At 31.8% G+C, this 4851-nt stretch overlaps 1 non-coding gene across 1 annotated transcript; it reads right to left on the bottom strand.

Moving 5' to 3' along the window:
- Nucleotides 1–3716: 3716 nt before the first annotated feature.
- Nucleotides 3717–3798, bottom strand: TRNAS-GCU (transfer RNA serine (anticodon GCU)). Its single transcript has one exon. It is a non-coding gene; the product is annotated as a tRNA-Ser (tRNA).
- Between the last annotated feature and the right edge of the window lie 1053 nt (nt 3799–4851).

Below are 4851 nucleotides of genomic sequence, written 5' to 3'. Positions count from 1 at the left end.
TTTTTCTGTTAACTAACTTGAGTTTTGTGACACAACTTATGTGATTTTATGAAACTTATGCAATTTTGTGAAATAAAAATGTTTTCCAATGACTTAATCATATTTGTGATTACTTACGTATTTTTTAGAAAATTACTTACGAAAGTCGTGAAGACTTACGCAATTTTGTGAAATAAAAATGTTTTGCAAATACTTACTCGTATTTGTAATCACATATGCAATTTTCGGGAAATCAGTTCCGTCAGCTGTGAAAACTTACGCATTTTTGTGTTGTTGAAAATTTTTAAGAACAAACTTACGCGACATTATGTGTTAACTACCCTGAGTTTTGTGTCACAACTTTAGTAAGTTGTGAACGCTGACGTAATTTTTTGAAATAAAAGTGTTCTTCAAAAACTTACTTGTATTGGTGATCACTTATGTATTTTTTGAGAAATCATTTACGTAATTGTGAAAATTTATGCAATTTTGTAAAATAAAAGTGTTCTCTAAGTACTTACTCGTGTTTGTGGTTACTTATACATTTTTTGATAAATCACTTACGTCAGTTGTGAAAACTTACATATTTTTTGTGTTGTTGAATATTTTTAGGAACAAACTTACACGTCATTCCTTGTTAACTACTCTAAGTTTTGTGTCACAACTTACGTAAATTGTGAAAACTTACGTAATTTTGTGAAAACTTACTCAATTTTGTGAGAAATAAAAGTGTTCTCCAAGGATTTACTCGTATTTGTGATCACTTACGTATTTTTTGTGAAAACTTACGCATTTTGTGTTGTTCTAAATTTTTGAAAATAAACTTGCGTATTTTTGTGAATCACTTACATGATTTGTGAAATCTTACGCATATTTGTGTTATTCTAAATTTTTGAAAACAAACTTATGCATTTTTGTGTTCACTTACGTATTTTTGTGAAATCACTTACGTGATTTGTGAAAACTTACGGATTTTATGTTGTTCTAAATTTTTGTCAACAAGCTTACGCATTTTTGTGTTCACTTACGCATTTTTGTGAAATCAGTTACGTTATTTGTGAAAACTTACACATTTTGTGTTGTTCTAAATTTTTGGAAATAAATGTACGTATTTTTGTGAAATCACTTGTGTGATTTGTGAAGCTTACGCATATTTGTGTTGTTCTAAATTTTTTGGAACAAACTTACACATTTTTGTGTTCAGTTACACATTTTTGTGAAATCACTTTTGCAAATTGTGAAAATTTACGTATTTTTATGAAAATACTTATATATATATATATATATATAATATAATTTATTATTTTATTATGTTTACCTGTAAGTTAACTTGCCTAGCAGGTAACAATGTATAAGTTCTAACACAAAAATGTATAAGTTTTAACACAAATTTATATTACCCAAACAATGAAAATGTATAAGGAATCATATATGCCTTGCATATGGTATGCAAGGCATATTTAAGAATTGTTCATATTTTATTAAATAGTGTTTCGGACCTATTAAATGGCTTCGTTTGAGATGTAAGTTGGCCTTTTAGTTTTTTGGCTATTTTAGCCTAGGGTTAAAAAAATATCATTTGGGATGAGTTTTTTGACTTTTGTGAGAGAAAAAATGAAATAATTATAATTTAAGTGTAACATTTTTTTTTAACTCATTATATCTTTTTATGGTTATTTTACCTTTTTAATTCCAAAATTTCACATGCCAAACGAGGGCATAATTTTTGCAAGGCTTCATTTGGTAGCATTTCCCTTTTTTTGTTTTATGTTTTCTATTTTTATTTTTATTTTTTTTTTAGAAATTAAAATAAAACCTCATTTAGTATATTATTTTCACTTTTATTTTTTTTAAATGAAAAAAATATGTTTTCAATTAATTTCAAAACAAATTCTCACTCTCTAACCCCCCACTACCGACAACCTTAAACAAACTTCTACACCCATCATTGGCAATAGGGATGGCAATTTGAAACCGGCCCGACGGGGACCCGACTCCCCGACCCCGATTAGAGCGGTTTTTCCCCAAAAATTATCCCCAACAGGTCGGGAATGGTACTTAAAAATAAATCCTCGATGATTTTCGGGTCGGGGACGGTGATATGTTTTTCACCCCCGGCCTCGGCCAGTCCCCGTCCCCGAACCCGTCCTCGTTAGCCCCCTGAAGTATACTTATTATATATACCCTTGGGGTTTTAAGGTTATGTACATTTCTCCCACTTAAAAAATATGTTCTGTTCTGTCTCTCACTCTCTCTCTTCCCTCTACTCTCTCTCACTCTCGCACCTCTCATCTCCGTCTCCGCAACGCAGTCGTCACTGTCCGCGATGCTGGAGTCCCTGTCCACCTCGCACCGTCGCTTCACCTCTATCGACTCCGCCGTCCCTTCCATTTCTGTCGCTACGCTCTCTCTTCCTGTCCGTCAAGTCACCGTCGTCGCTGTCATACAGAGATCGCAAATCTGTGAGATCTGTGTTGATCTCCTCCGTCGTCGCCGCCGATCAGCCGATCTCCACCAAGCTCCTTCGTCGTCTTCTGTGTGTATGTGTGTGTATACATGTATGTATGTGTGTCTCTGTGTGTATGTATAATGTATGTGTGTGTCTCTCTGTGTGAATGTATACATGTAAGTATGTATGTATGTGTGTGTGTGTGTCTCTCTTTGTGTATGATTTTTTGATGATGATGTTGAAAGTTGTTGTTGATGGTATTAAATGTTGAAACAGATTTGGATCGGGGAAGTTTCGGGGCCGGGGAAACCCGATTCCCGTTGGGAGCGGGGATGAGGACGGTCATAGGTTTCCCATCGGAGATTGGGGCCGGGGACGGGAAAATTTTCGCCATTGGGGATCAGGGACAGGGAGGGTGATCCCCAGCCCCGCCCCGGCCGGTTGCCATTCCTAACCAGCAATCTCCACGTGACCAATCGGTTGCTACCTCCACTAACAATAATCGCATATATTCTAAATAAGTATATTTTTTTATTTTATTTTTTAAAAAAATATGTAGAATAGTAGGAAAAGTAAAAAATAAAAAAATAGAGAGGAGATGTTGATAGATATTGATTGATGTGATTTAAATAAATGTATGTATGTAAAAAAATATATTTTTTTTTAGTGCATGTCAAACACCTACTAAGACTATATAAAATATTGCCTAATCTATTAAAATCACGTCGATCTGCATTGTTCTATGTACTAATCGTTGATTAAATTTTAAAATTTATAATTCGTTTTCGAAATTGTTCTGCTTTGCTATTATTAATACATATATATTTTTTTAATCTCTAATGAAATATCAAAATAAAAATGAGTAAGGAATTTAATATTTAAAATTTGTTACAAATCAATAGTTATATATATGAAAAATATTATATAAAAATAGTTTGTATTATATATATGAAAAATATTATATAAATTAGTATTATATATTATGTAAATGCATGATAATTGGTTAAGAATATTTTTTAATCCATCAATCTACCCGAAACACTCAAACCGCGATTTAGTTATTTGTCAATCCACCATTTGATTTATAATTTTACTTTTACTATCTCTGAACCGCACCATGCACGCCCTTACCCACCACCACCAACCAACCAACCATCCTTGTTCAACTATTAACCACTACCTCATGCAATTTACAAAATATGTTTCTTTATTTTTGTATCTATTTGTTTTCAAATATTAAAATTGAAAAAAAAAAATTATTTACAAATAAAAAATGAAAGGTTTGGAACGTCGCCTGAGAGATTCGAACTCTCGCGGGGAAACCCCATGTACTTAGCAGGCACACGCCTTAACCACTCGGCCAAAGCGACGCTCTGTCCTTTATTTCTCATATAATATTTAAATAGAATATGTCTTATTGTGTCTTTAATTCAATTTTCTCTCTTTAGAATTCAGTTTTTTCTTCTTATAAAAATATTTCTTATTCCACTCCTATTTAAGCCCTTTTAAAAAAAAAAAAAAAAAAAAAACTAAATTTAAGCCCTGTTTGGAACCAATCTAAACACCCATTCAAAGTTTATAAAATAAAGGTTTATTGAAAAAAAATATATATTGCTCATCTTGGAATCAGACAATTAAAGTGAATAATCTATGTCATAAGTAGATTCTTTATTTCTTTACAGAAAATATTATATCAATTAAAAAAAAATTCAATTACAATTGAAGCCACTATAAGCTTAGGAGGGCCTGTGTCTCCCCCTAATTTTAAAAAATAATTATATTTCAACCCAAGGTTTGGAAAGTATTTTCAATTTTTTTCTTCAAAAATTATGTATATGCTTCTTCTTCTTTTTTTCAATTTTTCACTCTTCTTCAAATAAACACAACACCCAGTTGACTAATTACTCATACTTTGTTTCACAAATAGATCTAATTAAGTATTATCGTTTATTATGTATATGTTCTTCACAATGATTTTATTGACACAAGAAAGGTACCATTACTTGAACCCTTCACGTGCATAGTAAAAGCACAAGGTCATGACTATTAAGAAACTCAAAACATATTGATTTTATTATAGTGACATTATACGTATGATATTGAAACAGTTTTAGGCTTGGTTTGGGAAGTGGGTTGGCTTTTTAGCTTTTTGACTTTTTTGGCTATTTTAGCATGGGCTAAAAAGCTTGGTTTGGGAAGGGCTTTTTGGCTTTTTGGCTTTTTTGACTTTTTTTGTGAGAGAAGAATGTAATGATTATGGGTTAGATGTGATGTTTTGTTTGTTATGACTAAAATAGCCTATTTTGTTTTTTGTGGCTAAAATAGCCAAAAAAGCCTGAAAACTAACTTGCCAAACAGAGACTTAAAATATTAATGATTAATTTTTTCGAATCAAACTAAACTTTGTGTCCCTAATTAATCTG

This window comes from Camellia sinensis, chromosome 4 (genome assembly GCF_055761805.1).
Source record: "Camellia sinensis isolate YWXY chromosome 4, ASM5576180v1, whole genome shotgun sequence".
NCBI lineage: Eukaryota > Viridiplantae > Streptophyta > Magnoliopsida > Ericales > Theaceae > Camellia > Camellia sinensis.
Note: the sequence above shows the minus strand (reverse complement) of the source record. Positions and strands in the feature narration are given on the sequence as shown.